The sequence below is a fragment of the Ursus arctos genome, unplaced genomic scaffold (genome assembly GCF_023065955.2).
Source record: "Ursus arctos isolate Adak ecotype North America unplaced genomic scaffold, UrsArc2.0 scaffold_8, whole genome shotgun sequence".
Lineage (NCBI taxonomy): Eukaryota > Metazoa > Chordata > Mammalia > Carnivora > Ursidae > Ursus > Ursus arctos.
Window position 1 is genome coordinate 16,842,655 of NW_026623100.1, and position 25,576 is coordinate 16,868,230.

At 37.1% G+C, this 25,576-nt stretch overlaps 1 protein-coding gene across 6 annotated transcripts in view; it reads left to right on the forward strand.

The window, feature by feature from the left end:
• The first annotated feature begins 758 nt into the window (after positions 1–758).
• The window catches only part of FOXN2 (forkhead box N2), a 62,593-nt gene continuing 37,775 nt past the window's right edge, over positions 759–25,576 (forward strand). For 2 of the 6 annotated variants that reach the window (XM_026486268.4, XM_057308949.1), the window contains exon 1: positions 1,515–1,921. The gene's annotated coding sequence lies outside the window, so the exon portion shown is untranslated. The other 4 variants (XM_026486276.4, XM_026486259.4, XM_048222501.2 and 1 more) reach the window with 4 other exon arrangements.

Below are 25,576 nucleotides of genomic sequence, written 5' to 3' on the forward strand. Positions count from 1 at the left end.
ATAAATATTCAGAAATTTAGTGATCAGGATCATAATTTTGGTAAAATGGAGCCTAAGTTCTGCCACTTACCTTATATTTGTCAGGTTATTTTTCTAAGTCATGGATTCCTTATCTGTAAAGTGGGAATTTGTAAGAGTTAGGATAGAGTTTGCAGATTTAGCAAAAACCAAAACAAACCAGGAAGTGTATCCCCAAATGGAACATTCTCCTATTAAAGCAATGATTCTGCATTTAACCAAAATTCTGATTTAATTGGACACTCCTGTGTTTTATCTGGCAACGCTTCTCTTAGCATTATGGTTATTACAACGCAGGTAAAGAATTTAGCTCAGTCCCTACCACTTACTGAGGGCTCAATAAATGCTATGCTTATTAAATTTTGAATCTGATTCCAAAGTACTTTTTTTTTCACCACAAACACGCTGAGCTCAGTTTTCACTTAAAATTTCAGTCAAGCGAGTGTAACACTACTTTTAGTTCACATTAATGCTTTACCGTTCCTACAGCGCTTTCAAAGCCTGGCCAATGGCGGAAAGCTCTTGGGGAAACCCACGGAAGCTCGGGCTGTTGGGGGTCTTCGGTGCAGTCCCAGCACCAGGCTTCGCGGGCCGACCCGCCGGGGAGGCCACCCTAGCCCCGCCCCCGCGCCATCTCGGCCACTCAGGGGCCGCGCCGCGCCCCGCCGCACTCCTATAGGTCCTTCCCGGACAGGCGAGGCCTTTCCATTTTTCCCGCCTTCCCAGCCCCTCCTCAGCCCGAAACCGGCACTGGCCCACAACGTCTCCGCCCTGCCTTCCGTGCGAACCCCGCCCTTCCGGACACTGCATCTCCCTTCCTTCCCACCAGCAGTTCAGAACAGCTTGCGAGAAGGTCCCGGGCCGGCCCTTAGGTAGGAGGTGGGAGGGGACACCGAGGGGCGGACCGAGCCCCCTCCCGAGGGGTCGCGAGAGGCGGAGACCAGAGGGAGGGGCGGGGCTAATCTCCTTGGCGCCGCGTTGCCATGGCAGCGGGGGAGGGTGCAGGGAGGGGGAGGAAGCGGGCAGGAGGGGGATGTGGTGCTGCCGCGGCCGCCACCGCAGCTGCCGCTGCCTGCTCTTCGCCGCGTCTTCCCGGAGGCGGCTGCTGGAAGCCGCCGGGAGCAGCTGCGGTGCTCTGCCATATTGTGTCTTCCCCTGCCCGTCCCTCGCCTCCCCGCTGCGGCGGCCGAGCAGACGGTGAGTCCCGTGCAGAGTGGCGCCTTCCTGGGCCGGCGCTGCCGGGCGGCCGCGCTCCCCGCCCCAGCCCGCGGCACAGCTCCCGGGCGCGGAGGCAGCGCGTGCGGCCGGCGGCCGGCGTGGGGCGCGGAGGCGGCTGTCCCGTGACGCGCCCGGACATTTTTGTCCTGTGAGGAATTGGCGCCAGCACGGGGGTCTCCCCTGCGCGGGCTTGGGTCCTGTGTGGGCTCCCGGGGGGTGTCGAACTAAGGGGAGCGCGGCCCCGTGAGGAGTTAGGAGTTTTCTGTGAGAGGTAATGACTACTCCGGAGTGGGTGCCGCGCGGCGGAATCCGCGGGGAGGGGTGCCGGCTCTCCGACAAGGCTCGGAGGTGGCCCCGAGGACGCTTAGAGCTCAACTCAGTGCGAATCTGCTGTTAGAGGAAGTGCCCCAAGCCCCTCGGGAGTGTGTGCAGCACCCCCTCCCCCGCCTCGAAGTGGAGCGAGACGTGCGGGGCGTGGAGTCCTGGTCCGGCCCCAGGCGGCCTGGCTGGGCCCCGCCAACTAGTGCCCAGGGAGGCGCCGGACGCTGCCTGGAGTGAACTTCAAGCCCCGCGGCTGCCGGGCGTTGGGGGCACAGGGGCGGCTCCTGGATGTGGGGGTGGCCGACCCCGGCACCCTCTGGCCCCTCCTCCAGCGCCCTGGGGGCCTCGCCGGGTGGCTGTCTTGGTAGGGGTGCGAGTTAGGGTTTTTCTGCGCTGCAATATGGACACTTCCTGTTCGCCGCCTCTCTCGGGCCCGTGGTTACTTCTGCCTTTCTGTCTTGTCTCTGGGAGGGTGAGAGGTCGTGGGGGCGTATTCGAGGCCCTCCGCCTGCTGGGTTCGCCCCACCGCAGCAGCAGCGAGTCTGAAACCCGGGAGGACGGTGGGAGTCGGAAAAGCGGCCCCTGTGCGTAGCCCACCGACCTCCACTTACTCAACTCCACCTCTTTTACTCCTCTGCAAAATGCCTCTGTTCCCACCTTAGCTCGCGGGAATGAGCGTAGCGAATTCAGTGGGGTGCACTCTCGGGATCTTCTTGGACCCGATTTCAGCTTTAGAGGCTCTTTAAAGCAGCTCCAGTACTTCGTTTTCACCTTACAGGAGGAAAAAAAGTCTTAGCGTGCGAAGAAACGGCACAGTCTTTCTTCTACCCCAACTCCGAGGTGGAGGGAGGAGGGAGGTTATTTGTTTCCAGCTTAGTTTGTGCTGTTTCTCTTGTCTTCCTTCTGATTGTGACAGCCACGTGGCCGGCTGAGTGTAATAGAGTGCCCTAGCGCCACTAGGTCTGAGGCTTCACTGGTACCAGGGGCTTTGTAAACGTGCTGTAGCCTCACATCCACATTTATTTTGGTGTTTTCTGAGATGAGGAAGTGGAAAAAGCTGAACTGTCCATGTCTCTCTCTCCATCCGAATTGTAAGACTTAATCTCTGTTACCTTGTAGTCCTTGTAAGGTATATATTGCCGTTTTTGCCTTCCTCTGCTGTTTTGATGATTCATCTCTAAAATCTCAGCAGTGTTAGGTACCATTAAGGAGTGGTGGGAGAATAGAGTAGTACATTATGGAGTTCCCCAACTCTGGAAAAAAAGTCGTTTGTATTTCAAAAGCATCAGTGAGAGATTCTAATGCAATAAGAAATAATCATGTTCTGGAGTATTTCTTTTTGAGTTTTATCTTTATCTCTTTATCTTCTGTTGTCTTATTTTTTTCTTCTTACATATAAATTCTGACCTGAAAAAATATTTTATGAGTGAAAATACTTGTTTAGGAATGAAGTAAATACCCGTTTGATTTGTGTATGTGCACTTTCTGAAGCTCTTTTTGGGAAAGTTTTAATGGTTGATGTGAATGTTAACATGAACAGATTTTATTTTAAAGAATGAAATTTAACTTTGAGAATATATGAAAGTAAAGGGTCAAAGGGTTGAAGATAAAAAAAAAATCCAAACTTTTGGAGAGTTTGGCAAGTTTTAGAATTTAGATGTAACCCCTGGGTACTAATGCATGATGATGTTTCATTTTGTAAATGCTTTGGTGGATTTGCATTATTTCTGTAACAAATGTTTTTATTTGAATCAGTTTTACTTGAAGGGTGCTAAACCACAGGAAACATTTAGAATGTGTTAAAGAATTATGTAGAGAAGTTACAGCAGCACCATTTATTAGAATTTAATTATGCCATAACAATGGTTCTCAATGAAGTTAATAGATAAAAAGATTGGAGAGGCTTCAGTGCAGAAAAGATAATGTGATTGAGAAATGAATATATGTGCTGACCACTGAGAGCAATGCTTAGTTGAGAAAGAAAAGTAAATGAGATGATGAAATACTTATATAAAGCAGGAAGCACTGAAAACATATGCTGAATGATAACAGCATTATTAGTTATGGGATCCCACTATCGAATGAAACTTTAAAAAGTGCCATCCAAAGGGACTTACTATTGTTCTTACAGTAGCTTAGCTACTCACAGTATGTGTTGTGTTTTGCATTTAGATTGTTGTCTTTTTGGTAACTGGGTTTTGCACAAATGCAAAAAGTCTCCCAGAAATAAAGTTTCAAGGGCCCAGTGCTTTGCTGATTTCTTAGGAAGAAACAGGTCTATGATGATCACATCATATTCTTTGGTTGAAGAGACTAGATTAACTAGATTAACACCCATGAAAATAAGAATTTATATTGTGAGAGGATATAGTTAGGAGTTAAATTATATAATGCAGGCAAGTACTGTAAGACTTAAAAGGTGAAGGAACCTAAAGGGTTTTGATTTAGATGGGAGACTTCTTCAAGAAATAAGGCTCTTGCTTTCTAAAGTCTAACCATGTTACTCCCCTTAGATTAATCTTCCTGAAAATTGTATCATTCTTATGTCAAGCATGAACTGTATCACCCTTTATGTCAAGCATGAATACCAAATTTCTTCTCAGGACTTTACAAACTTTCATCCCTGTCTTCTCCCATCTTTTCTTCCACTAACCTTCAGGAACTGTTCTTTATTTACTACTTCAGTGTTGTATAACAATTTTACTTCTTACCTTTGCTGGTAAGAAGGTTCCGCGCACCTGCACACATCCTCCTAACCACTGAAGAAATACTCGAGCTTGAGTCTTGGCTGCCCTGAGAGCCTTAGAACTACAGAGATATAGACCTGCCTTCACCTCTCGAACTGAAAATTCTTTACCTTCTCAAATAGCATGTAATTCTTTTGGCTGTAGCATTCTGTACTGCCTTGTTTTCACTTAATAAATTCTTTCTGAGCACTTCCCATGTGGCAGGCACTGAAAATACACCTTTGAATGAGACAAATATTGCTATGTTCTTTGTTAATCATCTTTTTAGGTTTTATTACCCCAAGGAAATTATAAAGTCTTTGACCACCCAGAAGAATCTTATTTTCTTGTGTATATGTGATATGCTTAGTGAGTATTGAATTATTTTCTGAATAAAGGAAAGGCAGGACTTATGGTATGAGGTAGAGAGATGAATGGAAGGATCTTTATGAGTGAAGGGTACAAAAGCATAAGCAATTACGGATGGCCTTGAAAGTATCACTTCTGAATTTAAATATGGTTTAGTACCCCAAAAAAGATGGCATTTGAGCCTGGGAATATGATAAAATCCTTATTTGAGGAAGGTTCATTTGATAGCAGTGTATACTTTTATTAACTGTGGGGATGGAGAGGCATGGGAAAAAGATCTATTGAGAAGAAATTTATAACTTTGAGAGGGAGGTTTGGAAGAGGAGCATTATCAAGAAGATGGTAAGTTTAGTTAGTTGAGTGTAAGGTGAGTGGGAGATAGCAAGAGGAATATAACCTTTAAGTGACTAAAGATTAGAGATATGGAATAGTCCATTCAATACAGAAGTGACAGCTAATGTTATGAATTTTTGTCATAGAGTGAAATGAAATGTTGAGGACTAAGAATGATACTTTGGGAAACAAATTCAGAGGGCATTTGCTTTGGTCATATGTAACTTCATAATTAATACTATACACTTATACAGTGCCTACAGTAGTGTTTTATTAATAACTTTATTTCCACTCGGAGAATGCTGTCTTTGTCTTACCACCAAACAGAGAAGGACCAAAAGAATGTTTATCATCACTTGCTTCCAAGGGATTTTGATTCATTCCTTATTTCCCTTACTCTGTTTTTATTTAAATAAACCTTTTTAGATTAGTTTCACATTTACAGTAAAGTTGCAAGATAGTACGTATGAGTATACATTACTCAGTTTTCATTTCATTTTCGTTGTTAGCTTTTTATATTACTATGGTACATTTGTCATAACTAAGGAAACAAAATTGCTACATTTCTAATAACTAAACTACACACTTTATTCAGATTTCACTAGTTTTTCCCTACTGTCCTTTTTCTGTTCCAGAATTCCAAATTCTCAGATTTTTCTTGTTTTTATGACTGACAGTTTTGGGGAGTACTAGTCAGAAATATTAGAGAATGTCCCTCAATTGAGATTTATCTAATATTTTCCTCATGATTAGACTGGGGTCATGGGTTTTAGGGATGTTTCCCCCCACCCTTCCATATTTCACTCTTTTAGAAGCAAGTTGCTAAGCATATCCCATGCCTAAGGCCTTAACCTAATTTTGATTCATATATTTATTTTATTTCCCCCAACCTAATTTTCTTTTCCATAAATAAACATTAAACTTGGATAGATATTTTTTAGGTATCTGCTGTATTTCAGTGCTAAGAATATAGTGGTGAGCAAGAGATGTCATTTCTACTTTTCTGGAGTCTGCCTGATATAAAACATAAAATAGAATTTATCCCCTCATTTACATAGATGATGATTTCACTGTCAGTTATAAACATAGTATTACTATAAGGCCTAAAAGGCTAAAATAAATCTCTTTACTAAGGTAAAGAGTCACTTAGTCACTTAGAAGATATGCTTATTATCATAAAGGTTAAATATATATACCATAAAAATAACTGCCTTTTTGTACCAACACAGAAAATGGAAAATTACTTTGATTCTCCCCAAATAGATATATTCCTGTTAAATACAGGAGTAGGATAGTTTAATTACCATTAATTATCCTCATAACCTATAAAGTTTGCAGGTTGTATAAGAAAATTCTTGGCTTCTTGATTGTATTTTTGTAGGTATTTGGTGTTTTTGCCACTTACAAGTGGTTTGAAAGGTGTGTTGGGGAAAACACACTGGGAAAAGAACAGACCCTGCACTCTTATGAGAGGCTGTGATTATTATTGAAAAGAAAATGAAGTTGAAGAAAATAACAGTTGAAGTTTTAGAAGTGATGATAAACTTTTTTGGAGGGAAGTCACTCTATACTTAATAGAAGAGTAATGCCATTCTAACATTGGGAATGTTTTTGAGAATATTATCAATAAAACAGTGCTGGTTTTATTGTACAATAAAATTTGATTAAAGGCCTGTTGAATTAGGATTTCAGTTAATTTTTTTCTATTTAACTGGGTTAACTAGAAAGTGCTCTTACTTTGAACTCTTACTGAAATTCTTTCTAAAATGTTTTTAATTAATACATTGTACCTTTCACACTATATTGTACAGCCCACTGAGCATAATTTAATATTTTAAGTTAGAATTTTGACACAGAACTAATATAGTACTTTTGAGTTTTATTCATAACCTTGGAGGTAGAGAATTGAGAAAATTGGTAAACTTATATCCTTGTGGTTTGTTTATCTTAAAAGAGGAAATACAGAAAAAGAAGTGATTTCTTGTAAATTAAGGTTTTCCTGTTCCTTTTGTTTGCCCCTTGCCTTTGTCCAGCTCCTCCATCCTTAAAAGTTTAGTTGAATGCTACCTTTAGTATGGTTATTGAACAACTTTTATTGATAATCATAGCAGCAATCAGTACCTTTTAGTGAGCACCTATTATAGTCTGACATGGAATTATACTAGGCACGTATTATATAATATGTAGGGTATGTATTAATTCCTCATAACAACCCTACAGGAAGTATTTTTTGCTTATTGATAAAGAAAAAGATAATGAGAAGTTATATAAATGCAGTACTGTGTATTTGAATCCAAGTCTGTCAGACTTTAAAAATGCATATTCTGGGGTGCCTGTGTGGCTCAGTTGGTTGAGCTTTGGGCTCATGATTTTGGCTTAGGTCATGATCTCATGGGTCCTGAGATCCAGCCACATGGGCTCCGTGCTCCATGGGGCATCTGCTTCAAGATTCTCTTCCTCTGCCTCTCTCCCCCTTCTTTCTCTCTCTAAGATAAATAAATCTTTGGGGGAAAATGCATATTCTATGTACTGTGACCTGAAATCTTTAAAAAGGGGGTATTTGCCAGGATGAGACACGTCTTGATCTGTCTCCAGGAAGGAGTAGGGAAAAATACAGGGTAGGGAGAGGAAACTAATAATTCCAGGCCATTTTCACTCATTTGATGCCTAATTTATAGAATACCTTTTCTAGCATTGCTACTACTTTATTGTTATAATGAGTTAAGTAAGTGGTGTTAACTCTTTGGGATTCAAGGAGGTTAAGTCATTTCTCAGAGTTGTATAAGCTTGTTGGTTGATGGGTCTGCTTGATCTCAAAGCCTTGCTCTTTGACTTTTCTAGTACAGGATGCTGCTATATTTATTCATTTATTTAAACATTTGCTTACTAAATGATCTGTACTAGAGCATAAAAATGAATATATTGAGTTCTTCCTGCAAGGATTTATAGTCTAGTGCAGTATTTCTTAAGTGGATGGTAGACCCAATGTAGTAAACTGTAATCAGCATTTCTTAAAAAAACCGAATAGAAAATTTCAGTGTATTGTATGTGGTAAGTGTAAAAGTGTAGTGTCATTTTGTTTTAGCTATATATGTATGTCATGGATCTCTATAAAAATGTCATAAATAGCAAGTAAGTTCCATAATAGGGTTCTATATAGAATGCTAAGGAAGCATGATGGAAAAAGCAAATAATTCAAGAAGGGCTGGAGAGGTGACTTTAAGCAGTTCTAACAAATGCGGTAGAGAGCCTTAAGTACATCTACAAGCCTAAAGGAGTAAAAGAGCATAGTACATTCAGGAAACTTGAAGTGGTATGAAATAGTGGCAAATAGGAGCCAGATTTTTCCCGGAGCTAATGGGCTACTGTACCAAAGATTTTAGATTTTATTAGGCCCACGGTGTTCTGGAGTCTCATGGGGTGCTTTTATTAAAGAACAAATACGTGTATGTATTTGATTGTATCATGTAATCTAGAAAGAGTTTTAACAATAGAAAAATTGACCGTATAACGTGTACGCGGTGTAAAATGGTGCCCATGAACATAACTGTTGATAAAAACAATCACAACCAAAAACTGGTTAAACAGTTTTGAGGTGACTATCAAATAAATGTTCCTCTTTTACTTTTTCTTGTGTTATGTCATCTGTTAGCTATAGCTAACAGACTAATGGTAGCAAGTGCTAACGTTTTAAGAGAAACTTTGTAAGAGAGAAAGTTGTTCACTTTTTCTTTGAATTAGGAAGACAATCGTTTTTGCGGTTTTGAGGACACTCGGGGCAAGTTGTTGGAATATTAATGTCAGACCCATTTCTGAAGGCAGAGTTTGCAAATTTTCCCTACAGCTGTTTTTTGTTTGGGTTGTATTTTTTCCCCCAAATTTTGCGTTATTTCCCAACATTTAAATATTGGTACATTTCATGTGAAATAACTAGAGTTCTGTCATCCCTGGAAAATTGAACTTTGTAGCAACATTGGTTTCATGTTCCTACATGGCGGTAATTGACTAAAGCTTATAAGGAGCTGTCCTTTTGACAGTTTCCATCACTCTCTATTGTCTTGCACTAGACAAGCTTCACTCATTTGTGGCCCACCTTGTCCTTGTAAGGCATTTGAATTGCCTGTGTACTGTACTTTGTGAAGAGTTTTTAAAAGGGGATTTTGGTGTTTGAAAGATCATTCTGCCATTACTGGAGAGGATAGATGGCAGAATACGAGAAGGGTCTGGTTAGAATCTTTATGCAATAGGGCAGGTAAAATGCCCTTTTTTTCTTTGGAACCTGCAGTACCTTGTACCTTTCTCAAAGCAAGTACTCTGTATAGCTTTCTATTATAGGTGTTACTTATCTCTTCAACTGAAGTGTAAATAACTCATACATAATATATTCTGGGTAAGTGTTGAATTTAATTGTATTTATTTTGCAGACCACCATATTTGTCACAAAGATGAGTTTTCTTGGCAGTTTTAGAGTATTTCCTAAAAAATCGTTTATGCATTTTAAGTATTAGTTGCAGTTTATTCTAAAAATCAGTCAATGTCAGATACTTTTTAAAGTATGTGTTACATGTGAGAAACAGAACAGGTAGGTACTATATATTAAGATAGTAGACTTTTAATTCATCATCCTGTTTGCCAAACATAAGGACAAAACACTGTGAGAAAATTTGTCTCTTGGTTTGCCACGTCGTTTTATGAAGTTGGTTTGAAGATTATTCCAAAAATTTTTTATAACTATTTTCTATTGATACCTAGAAGTAGTTTTAAATTAATTTATCTGTAGTTTTTGATTTTCCTAAATTCCTTTTTTATCCTTTTTGCTGTAAAATAAAATGTAGTTGTAGAAAACAAATGTGTAGCTTGGTGAATTATCGCAAGACCAACACCCATGCAACCATCTTCCAGGGTAAGGGATAGAATTTTGCCAGACACCTTAGAAGCCCTTCCATATCTGCCTCTTTCTCAAATATAACTCCCTTCCTTCAAAAAATAACTGCTGTTCCTGACTTTTTTGAAAATCACTGAATTTTCTTTTTTGTTTTATTACCAAGTACATATCCCCAGACACTAGAATTAAGCTTGCACCATTCCTTCCACTTCATTTCTTTTTGATTGTTTTCTTTTCACCCTCTGTTTTTCTTAAGGCTTTATCTCATATGTTTATTTTTTTTGTTTCTTGAGTCTTCATTTCTGAAATTATTTTTTCCATTTAATTTCAGATTCTTTCTTTGTCACTTTATTTCTGAGTTTTTATTTTGATACCTGTTTTTCTTTCATGTCTTGTATAATTTTTTTAAGTTCATTTTGAAGTAGAAGCTCATTTTTATCTCTCCTGTGAGCATCCCTTTCTGGCATGCTTTAATTGTCTGTAAGATGTTATTGTATCCCACCCCTCCCCTTTTTAAAAATTTATTGCTGTGTTTGGGGAGCAGTAAGTACACTTATGAGACCTACCCTGTTAAAAAATGTTTAAGTGTACAATACAATATTGTTACCTGTAGACACTATGTTGTATAGCAGATCTCTAGAACTTACTCATCTTGCATAATGGAAACTTTATACCCATTGAACAACTCCCATTTCCCCCTCTCCCTTGCTTCTGTGAGTTTGACTATCATCCGGTTTCTTTTTTCTTATTGTAACTTTGTATGATATTCAGCCTCAGTACTTTGACTTGTTTCTTTATATGAAAATAGCTTTCTTGAACTTTAAGGAGGCTTAGTTCAGATAGCTCTTCTAACTTCACAGATTTCTCTTTTGTTGTTTTTGTGTATTATTAAAAAAATGGTAGATGGCTTTCTGAGATTTCCTGGCTCTGTTCTACTCTGACACTTCTGTTTGGACCTTCTCTTTCCTGTATCTTGTTTGCCCATAACCTGCTCAATTTTATTTTCATTCCCAGCATTTCCTCTTAAGTGTAGACTCTGTCTTAGAAGACAGCCTCAAATGCCAGTTTCAAGTGACCTAAGAGGACCAGACTGCTCCAGGCCTGTAGGCCTTATTGTGAACTGCTCGCACTTAACTACAGGAGTAATTTTAGCTTCTCACAAATTGTGTCTCACTGCTTTCCGCTGAATACCTTTTGGCTATTTTGTACTTCTGTTCTCAAGTTCTTCATACACCTCATTACTTCCCCCTGCTTTCTCTCACTTAGACACCAATAGAAAACAAGTTGGGGGAGGAGTGGGGGAAAAGAGGTTGGGGCTGTTGGTGGTTTTCAGTCCTTTGTATTATGGGGTTTGTGGTGAGACTGTCAAATAGTTTTGTTGTAAAAGTTACTCATGGGTTTTTGGGTTTGCTCTCTAATTGCGCTGTTTTATGTAAAGATTCACAAGGAATCAAAAATTTGCTGCCACCACAGCTGCCATTTTCCATAATCCTCTTCCCAATAATTTTAATTTGGGGAGTGGTTATATCTCTTTTCTCCCCCTAAAATCTCGGCAAAAAACCTTATTTCTTCTAAAATTATTGCCACTTAATGCTGTCCATTGATTTTATATGTCACAGCTCTCTGAACCTGTTGTTCTGCTCTGATTATTTCTTCTTAGTCGAGAGAGCATTTAAAAGTCTATTAAAGATCCTTTGGGATATTTTGAAAGGGTCATGGGATTATCTTTCAGTTGCAAATACAAGTGTTAGGGCTTTGACATTTAATGCTTTAGCTCTTTCCAATATTTAAAAGCTAACCTACATTATTTACACCTCCGGCTATTCTTAAATTATGGAGAAAGAATTGGTTAGTTTTGAGAACTTGTTGATTTTCCTTTATATAAGATAGTAGTTCAGAAATATGAAATAATCAGAAAGCTTAATGGGATGGTCTCTTGATGTTTAGAAAAACAAAAAGATTTAAATAATTTGTTCAAGGTAAAGATACTTATTTAACAAACAGCAAATGCTTACTGTATGTTAGGAAATAGATGCATGTAAGTAAATAATTGCAGTGTGATACATACCCTTCTAGACAGATTCAAGAGTAGTGTGGGAACACAGAAAGTAGAAACCAGCTTTCCCCAAAGAGTGGGATTAGGTAAGTTGAATTTTTTAGTTATAATGGAGGTTTACTAATGGTGTATCATTACCTTTAATAAACTCATTTTCTCTTTGTTTTTGTGAACTTTTCCATTAGTAGTGCTTCATACCAATAGTAACTGTAGACTTCCTTTAATTACTACTTCCAAATAGCATATTGTTCAGATGGAATTAAAATAATTAATGCTTAAAAAGTTTTCTGATACTATTTTCCAAATACTGCTTAAGTAGAGAACTAAAATTTAACAGGTGAAAGGCTCACAAAGCAGAATGGAAGAAATAATATCTAGCATAGTATTCTGTACTTGAATGTTAATTGCTCAGTAAATATTTTTTAATGAATATCATTTTACTTTTCAGATTTTTGTTCTTTGGGCAAAAAAATCTCCTTTGTTTAGTTGAAAAAAATTAACAATATGCTATAATTTGGGTTTTGCATGTCTAATCTAGTTGGCATCAAGTAAGAACCAGGTTATTTGCCTAAGTACTCTTCTTAGGGTTGTTGTGTCCATTGTTTTCTAGTTTTTTGTTTGTTTCTTCATTCTGGAATGAATGAGTCTTTTTTTAAGGTATAGAACTTTAATGTTTATAAAGTGGTTTCATTTCTGTTGTTTGCTTTGAGCTTTTGACACAAATAACCACAGTAAAAAAAAGGACATATAAATGCAATTGGAACATAGGAGAGATAAACATGTCTAAAAGAAGTTCAGATGGTAATTGCATGGAGGAGTTGTTATTAGGGTTTTGGCTGTATGGTGGTAGGGAAGGTAGACAATCCAGATGTTAGAATAGCAGGAGCAAGAGTATAAATAGAGAAATGCACAAGAAGTATTTGGACAGAATTAGTCTAGTTTGAACTAACTTCAAGTAGAGGAGGATTAGCTTGAGGATATAGATATTGAGTCAGATATATTTATGATAGCATGTACTCTTTTTCAGTCTTTTGTACTTATGGAGCAATCTAAGCAGGGTGAAAGCTAGTGTAGTAGTGAAGAGTGTGAGCTCTGGAGCGATACTCCCTGAGCTTGGATCCCATTTGCTACTTTAGAGTTTGTGATAATGAACATACCATTTAATCTCTCTGTATCTGTTTCCATATATAAAATGGACACTAATAATAGCAACTGCCTGATAGAGTTGTTGTGAAGATTAAAAGAGTTAATACTAGTAAGGCACTTAAAACAATTCCTGGTATCAGTAAGCATTCAGTCGATTTTTTTAATGTAAGAAAGTACTAGCTCCCTCATTTACATAAATCATGTGTACATGATTTATACGCACACATAGGAAATATACATATGAGTAGGATAAATAGGTTCTACCATGTGTGTATCTACAGGAAAGCTGGTAATATTTGAATTTCAGTTTTTGATGGCATTTAGATTAGTATAGAATGAAAATCCAACCATCTCATTTTATAGATGTCCAAGTTATGTGGTAGCAGAGCTAGAACCAAGATCTGACAGACAACAAATATTTGAGGAGTAAACAAAGCAGACAACCAGCTCTACCATTGTGCAGCTTTCAGTCAGTTAGGAAAGATACATCTTAAGCCATCTCAGGTATGATAAATGTTATCAAAAGTATAGGATATTATGGAAGCACAGAATATAGGGTCCTGTCTAGTCTGGGATGTAGAGAAGATTTCCCTTAAGATTTTAAAGCTTCAATGTGAATGATAAATAGCAGCCAGGGCTAGGTGAGATGAAGAGTGTGTCAGGCAAAGGAAGTAACATTTGTAAAGGCCCTGGGGGAGGAGAAAGCATGGCCTACTCAGATATCTAAAGAGGGGAGAACGAGGGAAAGAGTGGCAAAAGATGTGGCCAGAGAAGACAGACAGGGGCCAAGTCGTGCCAGGTCTCATGTACCATGTAAAGGATTGTGCGTTTGGACCTAAGGGTCCCCTTGATGGATTAAGGAAGAAAGAGACATTGTCAGATTTGCATTTTATAAGATAATATTGTAGGGAACAAATTAAGAGAGGATCAGGCAGAGATGCAGGGAGACTAATTAAAAAGGTATTGTCAGAGCCTCTGTGTACGTTTGTGCAGAACACAATTACAAGGGGTACCATTCATGTAGACTACTATTATAGTGGTCTAGATGAGAAATGGTATTGATCTGGGCTATTGTTGTAACTGAAAATGGAGAAAAGTGGACAGGTTTCATATTTAACTATTTCTCCAAAATCTATCCCCAGATCACACCTGTCTTCTGAACTTTAGATCACATATATCCCAAATGTCCACTCTATTTGAATATCTCACAGGCCACATTCAACAGGTCAAAACAAAACACACAAATACACATATATACCCACCATCACCACTACCACGAACATTGATCTACCTCCAAGTCAAGGAAAGCAGCCATTTTGCTGTCAGTATTCTCTGTATTAAATGGAACTAACATCCTTTCCGTGGCTGATCCTATCTACTGGTAGTGACAACTAGACCTCTTAGCTACATATAGCTACAGTTGATTTGGCTATTTAGAGTTTAGGTTATATTCTGAGTAAGTTTATTTAGAAACTTAGTTTATTAGGTTAAGTGTTACTTTCTACAATGCCCTGGAGATAGTTTATTTAATAACATAAATATCTTTAATAATTTTTAGCATAAATGTGTTTTACTTCTGTAATTACATGTAATTACATGTAATTACATGTAGACGGTTAGTTGAGTCTTATTTAAAATGTACTTAATCATACTTTTGTGTTGTTTTTAGAATTACATATAAAATCTATATATTAAATCAACTGGTATAGAGTCCTAAGTTTCACTTTTGCTTTCCTAATTTAATATAGAAGGCTATTAGTAAGATATCATTTTCTGCCTTTATTAAATGTATTTCTGATCTTGAATGTTCTTTTAAAAGATGCTTATTTTCAGTGGAACAATTTAATTGGCTGTAGGAGATTTACTGCATGGCTGACTGATTATGGCTTATTTCAAAGCATTAAAAATAATTTCTACATAAATTTTGATGACAAAGAGTACTTCCTATTTGTATTCAAATGCCAACCAAGTTTACCCATGTACTTTAGGACATTAATCTGTTGACTTTCAGGTTTCTATAACTTTGTTCTTTTCAACATTACTTTTCGAGTGTAGTTGGTATAGGACTGTCAAAGAACCAAAGTGCTGGTTGGTTAACTGGTCGCTGTATGGTTTGTAGCATGGTGATATTACTTCTAATTCTAGATGGCATAGGTATTTCCCTCCATTAGTGATTATTTTTATTTTTTTTAATTTCTGTGTTGTCAGTGTTTTCCAGCCTTTAACATATTTTCCTTTGTACACCACATTGATTGCAGCCCCAAAAGTTGAGAAAAGATGAGTTTTCTAAGCTAGATTTACTCTAAGAGCTAATAGTGCTTTATTCCCCTATCATTTTTAGTAACAGGTAAAGTAAATGAGTGCTATGTTTTAGATGGTAATAGAAGTTTTCAAGTTATTTTGTCATCAGCCTTTTTTAAACATTTATTAGAACTAGCCATTTTCCTTATCAGAGAAAACAATTCTCACTGCATTTAGATCTTTTGTGGTACTGTTTTTTTAGATCAGTATTTCTGTGTATGAAAGGCAGGGTTATTTGCTAGCATTCATTTTAGGAAACGTATTTATTTGGTGTTTATACAGAAAATACCAAGTTTGTTTACTGGTTAGAAGCAAATGTGTTTCATTTTTTTTACTTATAAAGCTATTGCTTCATTTTAACTTCCCCAAGAAACTGATGAACAACTGAGACACTTTTTTAAAGAGACAAATGCTGCAACAATGTGTAGGGGAAGTCTATGTAATGTGTACAAGTAGCACAAAACTATTTAGATAGAAATGGCATTTAAATCATGGTTTACACTGTATACCTAGGCAAGTTAGGAGAGGAGAAAAATGGATTCAGTGGAAGGTTAGAACAGAATTTGTTCCCCCAGATTTTAGTGTTTTATGCTTTTAGCATGAGTTGGAGAAAGGTCTTTTCCTTCACTCAATTTTATTTCTTTTTTTACCCCTATTCGTAAAACAGTTTCCCTATGAGACAAGTCTTTGACCCTTTTGTATTCTGCATCCCCCCCCCCCCTTCCTGCCCTTTCTTGACTGGAAAATGCAGCTGCACACATTTTTTGTGTGGAGACAATGGATCACATGCTGTGTCACCTAAATCTATGACCAAGAGGCAGTTTTATCCCTAAGAGACCATAATGCTTCAGTTGTCCTGGATACATGACATCATGTAGCATTATAATCAAACACACGTCTTTTTGCAGTATATTTGGTATTTGAATCTACCCTCTAATCTCAGTATTGGATTTTATGGGATGGACAGTATTTATAATAGAGAATCTTAATCAGAATGATTTTATTGTTATTCAGTAGGAAAGATTGAGTTCCTCCCTTTTATATGTCTAAATTTTTTCTTACGTGAGGGTTATACTTTGAGTTAATGGAGTATCATCTAGTATGTGTTAGGTTTGTTACACAGTGCCTTGCAAATAGTATGTGCTCAATAAATGTACACTTTGTTTTTGTTCTCAGTGTGGTAAAGTAACAGGAATAAAATCGTTTTCTTTTTTTTTTTAAATGAAGCAACTCTTAGGATTTAAAAAATAATTAGTTATCTGTAAACTGCTAAAATATTTTATATTGAGCTTATTATAATAAGCTTCTTAATACTATTGAAAAAGTCCTGGAAATATAATGCTGTGGCTTCCAGGGTTGAGAAAAGGTATTTTATTATAGTTAATCAATGAAAATAGTTCACTCCCAAAGAGAATGGAGGAGAGGGAAATTGAGTGGAAATTTCTTTTATGTATTTATCTTCATCAGAGAAAGCTTAAATTATGGTAAAGAATTGAGATGATTGCCAGGCTGTGCTAATAAAATCACAAACATTTTGGAATTCTATACTATGCTATGTCTCTGTAGTAGATTTGTTTTTTCTATGGCAAACATTGTTTAGTGACCTGAACTAAGTGAAAGACTCTTTCCCTTTGCTAGGGGTTGTTTTAGCCCAAGTCAAATAGTTTTTTATATTGGTTACTTTAAAGTGATTGGATGGGAGAGCTACAAATCTAAGATGGCCTACTCTTTGGTTGCTCTTTTACATTTGCAGGATTGTTTGATTTACTCATGATATTAAGTTATTGATAGGGAAGAAGGAAAGTCAATAAAAATAAAGTTTCCAAATGTCTTAAGTCCACGTAAAAAGATAGCATTAGAAAATTTAAATGCATTTAATTAAATATAGCCAAAAAATAATATTCGTTTCTTACATGCTTCATGAATTTACATGTTTAAAGTATTTATAATAAGACTGATATTAAGTAGAAAGCTAGACTACAAGAGTGAAAAGAGTGAGAAATAACTTAATCTGTAGGTCAGATGCTGCCATATTGTTCAAGGTTAATCATCCCTTGCTTTGAGCATAGGACTGACAGCAAGTCTTCTTCAGGATTTCTCTGTACAATTGCTCAAGTGTTGGTTTCATCTTCTTCCCAGTTCTAGTAAAACATAACAGATGGCATGGTTCCTTTTCACTCTAGTGTAGTAAAAGCTTTTAACAGCAAAATTGATTTTCCTCATTACCCTTTTTGGGTTTTCTTTCTTTCTTTTTCTTTCTTTCTTTCTTTCTTTCTTTCTTTCTTTCTTTCTTTCTTTCTTTCTTTTTTTAATGAGGAACTCTTAAGATTTATTTTTTTTAAAAGATTTTATTTATTTATTTGACAGAGAGAAAGACAGCCAGCAAGAGAGGGAATACAAGCAAGGGGGGTGGGAGAGGAAGAAGCAGGCTCCCAGCATAGGAGCCTGATGTGGGGCTCGATCCCAGAATGCTGGGATCACGCCCAAAGCTGAAGGCAGGCGCCTAACGACTGAGCCACCCAGGCGCCCCGGAACTCTTAGATTTAGAAAATAATTAGTATTTGTAAATTGCTAAAATATTTAATGTTGAGCTTATTATAATCTTACTCTGTTGAATAAATATAGGAAATACACTAGGAAAAGAAAAATTAGCTGGGAGTACAAGTTTAAAAATGGAATAAATTTACTTTGGGATATTAGGGATTCACTGTCATATTTTATTTATTTATTTATTTATTTATTTATTTATTTATTTATTTATTTGACAGAGACAGCCAGCGAGAGAGGGAACACAAGCAGGGGGAGTGGGAGAGGAAGAAGCAGGCTCCCAGCGGAAGAGCCTGATGTGGGGCTCGATCCCAGAACGCTGGGATCACACCCTGAGCCGAAGGCAGATGCTTAACGACTGTGCCACCCAGGCGCCCCTATTTTATTTTGATCTGAGTATTTTTTGGTGCTTTTAAAAAATTTCTTAATGAGAATTCCTAGGTAACATAATGGATTAAAAATAAATTTTTAACTATTAAAAAATCATTTTGCAAATAGTATCTTAGATTTAGGGTTTGAAGAACTGTAATATAGGTAAGATAAAAACTTAATTAAAATTGAAAATGTAACATCAGGAGATTCAGTAATATTGAAAAGCACTTTTTAGAAGTATTAAACACATCATTAATAAAACTGAGTTAATTGCAATTATTCCTTATTTGCTAAGGATCTATATTACTTACTAAAGTATACAATAAAGAAGTCTCATATTCATGAGAATTGCTGGACTGAGATTTGGGGGGTTTTAAGTAAATTTTATATTCATGAACCCATTTTTTATGAACCCATATTTTTAAAGTACTATAGATATGCTAAAATCATTTAAGCAATTCATGAGAATTGCTGGACTGAGATTTGGGGGGTTTTAAGTAAATTTTATATTCATGAACCCATTTTTTATGAACCCATATTTTTACAGTACTATAGATATGCTAAAATCATAAAACTATAAGTAATATCTTCAAAGAAGAGATTATTGTCTTGAATATTCTAACTTAATAAGAATTCTGTAACAGTATAGTAGATTCTGAATTAGTTGGATACAAATGAATATACTATATATGTAGATATTTATATTCCTGTTCTGTTTTGGTTATAGCATTATATTTGTCACTATATTTTTTCTTTTTCTTATTGAGAATGTCATTACTAGTGAAAACTCAACATTTTTTTTTTACTTCAGAGGTAGTGTATTTTGTATTTTCTTTATTTTTTATAAATTATTTTTGTGTGTGTATATGAGAATGTTAGCATCAGGCAGAGCTGTTAGTAAAGGAACTTAAGAGTTTTTGGAGGCCATTAATAACAAAATACTAAAAAAAGTTCTCAAAGTTTATATGGTTTGGTTTCTTTTAGCTATTTGAACTAGAAAGATTTGAAGAAGAGTTCTGTCACGTAGCATGATTGGTAAAATACTGGTGTAACATAACATATAAAGTGCATGGAGACAAATACGGTAAGGAAGTGAAAGTCGCATCATAAAGAAAATGATGAAATTGTTATTGCACCACTTTTCTGAGAAGTCCTAATTTCAGATGGCTGCCTTGCCAGTGTCATTGGTCATAAGGGAGACCCATCCTTAATGTTAGGATTTTTTTTTAATTTCCAAACTTCAAAACATAAAGTATTGTTACTGATTTTGTACCCTAATTTTTGTATTTGAAAGATGTACCATTTATAAATCTACCTTAGGAAACTAATGATTTAAAAAAATTAATAATAATTACCATCTCTTTAGCTAGTATTCATTGTGTACTTACTCTCTACCACTTTTCTAAGTGCTTTATATTCTCATGTTAATTTGTATTAACAGTCATGAAAGTCAGTACTATTACAATTCTAAATTAGGTCTTATAGCCTATTGAGTGTCAGAGCTGGGATTTGAACCCAGGCAATATCTCTTCACAACTTATGCTCTTAGCTCTTTGCTTTACTGCCACCAGATTATAGTATCAAGAATAGTGATTTAGGGGCGCCTGGGTGGCACAGCGGTTAAGCGTCTGCCTTCGGCTCAGGGCGTGATCCTGGTGTTATGGGATCGAGCCCCACATCAGGCTCTTCCGCTATGAGCCTGCTTCTTCCTCTCCCACTCCCCATGCTTGTGTTCCCTCTCTCGCTGGCTGTCTCTATCTCTGTCGAATAAATAAATAAAATCTTAAAAAAAAAAAAAAAGAATAGTGACTTAGATTTTACTTTTTTTTCTAATATGAAATTGCTTATCCTTCACAATTTTAACTTCAGATGCACTGTTCCCTCAAGTTTCTGCTAAGTATCTCTTAGTATTATGTGTATTAATTACTTTCTCAAGGAAGAAGCTTTTCGTTTTACAGTTGTGCCATAGTTGTTAGATTCTATGCTAAAATAGTATACAATTATGGCAATAGAGCCATGTGTGTGGTAGGAGGAAAAGGGTGTTGTTGTTGTTGTTGTTGGTTTGTGGGGGGTTTTTTGGGTTGTTTTTTTTTTTTGAAGCTTCTTTGAAAAGGAACCAGAGAGGTTATTCTGAATGGTATATATGTTACACTTCTCTTTCTCCACATAGCAAGATGTAGAGATGTTGTAATCATAATCCACTATAGCGAGTACATTAGCTTTGAAATGTATTTTAGGTTTCTATATACATTTAGGTACTTCTGGCATTTTAGAATTCATAATATATATTTCCTGTTTATCAAGAAGTTACTTATTCTGTATCCTCAACTATTAAACCGCAAGTAGGTAAAAGGGGACTCTGAAATAGCTGGGGGAAAAAAATTTTAAGTTTATGTATTAAATTTATGTACCCTAAGGTGGGTTCTTTTTACTTACTGATCTTACTGTGATCTTCTGTGAAATTCTAATAAAAATTTTTTGGCTTTCTAGTCTATAGCAGATAATGGTAGTATAATACCATGTTAATGATTTAGAAATCCAAAATGCTCTGAAAACCAAAGTTTTCTCTTAGCATATTTAGTAGCAAAACATGATCTGAACTGATATAAGACTATTGATGGTCTTTATTTACTCTCTTCTTAGTGTGAATCTGCATTTTGCTGCAGAAATATTAACATGTTTATTGTGGGGTGCTGCCTCAAACCTCACTGACACATCATACAACATATCATATTTGCATTGTAGTTTCTTTCTTTTTTTTTTTTTTTTTAAAGATTTTATTTATTTATTTGACAGAGAGACAGCCAGCGAGAGAGGGAACACAAGCAGGGGGAGTGGGAGAGGAAGAAGCAGGCTCATAGCGGAAGAGCCTGACGTGGGGCTCGATCCCAGAACTCCGGGATCACGCCCTGAGCCGAAGGCAGACGCTTAACCGCTGTGCCACCCAGGCGCCCCTGTAGTTTCTTTCTAAACTCTCAAATATTCCGAATTCTCAAATATATCTGCCCTCAAGGATTTTAGATAAGGGATCACACACCTGTGTAATCAGGTACTGTGAGTGCAGTACAAATGAAAGCTAGGATATAATGAACTAAGAAGATTAATCCAGTAACTCAAGCATAGCAAGGTGAAGCCTTTTAGTGTGGAGCAATATTTCTCAACTTGAATAATACATGGATTGCTTTTATTTATTTTTAAAGGTTTATTTATTTGAGAGAGAAAGAGAGTGAGAGAGATCACAGATGACAGGGAGTAGACTCACTGCTGAGCAGAGAGCCCAACGTGGGGCTCCAACCCAGGACCCTGAGATCATGATACATAGATCCCTTTTAAAGAAAAAAATTATAAGTCTCATTTTAAGAATCACTGACTTTAGTTCCTGAAGTATTTTTTTATAAGTCTTTCATTTTTCTCTTTGAAAATAGTAAAATACGTTTTTATACTGTTACTGAAATAAAAGCACAGAATAAAAATTTGCAAAACTCTTGGCCCCCAGAGTATATCCCTGGGACATCCTGATTGGAGAAACACTAATAAAGTGGCAAATAGGCCTATATATTTGAATAGCCCTATAAATATTCTTTGCAAGTCTGTTTATAATGACAAGCCTGAATCATAGTTAAGGGATTAAAGTAGCTTTCCTGTCTTTAATGAATATGATTTTTCAAAGGGATGAAAAGAACCAGGTATTTTTTTTTAAATGTGCACGATTTTTGATAACTACCTTCCACTCCAGGGAAATGTCCTCTACCCACTTCCAGTTGGGAATCACTGTCATAATGAGCAACTCTTACTGAGAGAGGAGTGAGTCAAATTCCTCAAGTGTGTTGAGGCCGAAGGAAGAAACAGTGCTGTAAGATACAGGATAATGTAGGTTAGTGATAGTGCCATCAGGAACTAATATAAACATCAGTTTCCAGCGGCATGGCAAACTAAATACTTGGACCAACCTTTCTGCTGAAAACAGCCTAAAATACTCGATAAAAATGCATCAGTGCTCTGGCACAGAAGTAAAGAATATTTAGACCGAACACTAATTGGAAACCCAGAGAGAACTCAGTGCAGTAAGCTGAGTACTAAGCTGGCTATTGCCTTGAGGGTATTTACCAAATCAAGTGAGTTTCTGTTTTCTTAGCCTTGTGGGGCTCAGGATCAGGAAGCAAAGCCCAGACCCAGCCAAGGTAAAACACCTAGCAGGACATAATCTTCCTCATTACTGTGGAGCCCCAAAGGGCTAAAACTTCTAGACATAAGAGTGATCTAGATATTCTTTCCCTTCATGTCCTTAGAGAGGACAAAGAAAGTTATCTTATAAGAATATTGCTGCTAACAGGAAAAATAAAATCACTACTGAAAATTTATTAACCACAAACTAGCCCTTACACAGGTTTGCCTGAATTCACACTAAACCTCAAGCTTACAATTTAAAATGATCCTTCATTGTTACTACTCCTGGGAACTTGACAGAAGCAACACAAATCATCATCATCAAAGAGTTGCTTTTAGGAAAGTTCTAATGAAAATGAGTAGCTTAGGGGCACCTGGGTAGCTCAGTTGGTTAAGTGTCTGCCTTTGGCTCAGGTCATGATCCCACAGTCCTGGAACTGAGTCCCACATCAGGCTTTCTGCTCTGCAGGGATTCTGCTTCTCCCTCTGCTCCTCCCCTTGCTCTTGCTGTCTCTCTCAAATATATAAAAATCTTAAAAAAAAAAAAAAAGAAGAAGAAGGAAAGAAAAGAAAAAATGAGTAGCTTATAATAAAAATTTACAGTCTGAGGAAACAAGGCATAATATAAGAGAATCAGCAGAATCAGACTTGCCAATAGTTCACATCTTGGAATTATCAGATATAAAATACGAAATTTGTACATTTAATATATTCATTGATATATCCAGTGAAAATTGGTACAATGAAAGATAGATATCTGAAGAAATCCAAAAATGCAACACAGAGAGACAAGAAAATGGAAACTATAAAAGAGATTAATAAAGGGGAAAATTTTAAGAGAAAACTGAGCACCTTTAGAAGAATATCAGGTTTCAATAACAACAATGGAAGTAGAAGACCATGAAATGATATACTCAGTGGAAATAAATCTAACAACTATGACATATTCTAGTTCAACCTAGAATTCTATAGCTAGCAAAAATGTCTTTCCTAAACAATGAGTAAAATAAAGATATGCTCAGGTGAATAAAATCTGAAAGTTCAAAAGCAGACCATGCTTTACGTAGAAGGAAAATGGTCATAGCAAGTATGAGATTGAAGAAGGAGAGTAATCAAAGAGAGTGGTTAAGTATATGGGTTAATTAATAAAAATTAGCTATAAGTAATATTACTTATTTAATATTATTAGCTGTGAATAATAAAAGCTAGAACTAAAGTACCAGTTATTATAGTTATTTACCAAATATCTGTTATTTTATAAACCAGGAGGTGATTGGAGCTAGTATTCAAAAGATCTTTTTATTACTCAGATTAAAGGTAACTTTGGATTTTGATAAGAATCCATGATAAAGGGGCGCCTGGGTGGCTCAGTCGTTAAGCGTTGGCCTTCAGCTTGGGGCATGATCCCAGGGTCCTGGGATAGAGCCCTGCATCTGGCTCCCTGCTGGGCTGGAAGCCTGCTTCTTCCTCTCCCACTCCCCCTGCTTGTGTTCCCTCTCTCGCTGGCTGTCTGTGAAATGAAAAAATAAAATCTTTAAAAAAAAAAAAAAAAAAAGGATGGGTGATAAAAATTTTAAGGTAACACTTTAGTAATAGAAATAAATATGTAACTTCCAAACTAATAAATGATAAAAAATGGAACCAGGAAAAAGAAAAATCCAAAGAAGGCAAAAAAAAAAAAAAGAAAAAAGAAAGAAAGAAATATGGAGTAGAACACCAAACAAGGTGTTAGAACTAAGTATACGTATGCCTGATATTTAAAATGTTCAGCTCTATGGGGTTTAAAGCAGAGACTAGAAGGAAACGAAAGCAAAAAATATTGAAAGTAAAATGATGGAAAAAAATATACCAGGCAAATATTAGTGGAAAGAAAGCTGGCATATCATTTAAAATAGGTGTTAAAACTAGTAGAATTACTAGAGAAAAAGAATTGATACATAATGGTAAATGTTTCATTTTTACCAGGAATAATAGAAGCTTTAAATTTGTATGCAACTAATAACCATAACCACAAAAAAAGCAAAAATTAACAGAACTACTAGGAAAAATTGACTATTTTCACCAGCATAATGGGAGATTGTAATGTATCTTCCTTACTATGTAATAAAGAAAACAGTCCCCCCCCCCATTGATACAAATATAGAAAATTTAAACAGTGTAATTAACAAGCTTAATTCAGTGGAGGTCTATTTCATCCAATCACTGGAAACATCAGCTGAATCATGAAAGTCAACCACATACTGGGACCAAACAAGTTTTAACACATTTCAAAGGATTAGTATCCTATGGACCATTTAAGTTAGAAATTAGTTAGAAAAGTAATCACATGGCAATTAAGAAGCATTCTTCTAAATAACTCATGAATGAAAGAAGAAATGTTAATGGAGCTCGAACTGCTCTTTGGGAGGAGATGTTAGGTCATCCCTCAAGTTTGCTTGCAGCAAACACAACCCTGAGAAATGGCCCAAGTAAAGGCTTTTCATTCTTGGCATATCCAGCAAGAATGTTCAGGGATGCCAACGGCCAATAGCAGATTGGTTCCCACAACAGAAAGGATGCATTTTTTTTTTAAGACTTATTTTATTTTAGAGAGACATCGAGGCAGATAGCAGGAGCTGGGGAAGGTGCAAGGGAGAGAGAGAGAATCCCCGAGCACACTCCCCTCTGATTGAGGAGCCCCACGCAGAACTCGATCCCAGGACCCCAAGATCATGACCTGAGCTGAAGTCGAGTGGGATGCTTAGCCAACTGAGCCCCCCAGGTGCTCTGAGAAGAAATTCTTAAATGAGAAACAAACTACAGTAACTTTAAAGGAAAGGGTTAATAAATTCCATCATATTAAAGTTAAGAACTTTTTCATTCATAGGCAACTAATAAGCTAAAAAGGGAGCGCCTGGGTGGCTCAGTCATTAAGTGTCTGCCTTCGGCTCAGGGTGTGATCCCAGGGTCCTGGGATTGAGCCCCGCATTGGGCTCCCTGCTCTGCGGGGAGCCTGCTGCTTCCTCTCCCACTCCCCCTGCTTGTGTTCCCTCTCTCACTGGTTGTCTCTCTCTCTGTCAAATAAATAAAATCTTAAAAAAAAAAAAAAAGGCTAAAAAGACAAACCCATCTACTAGT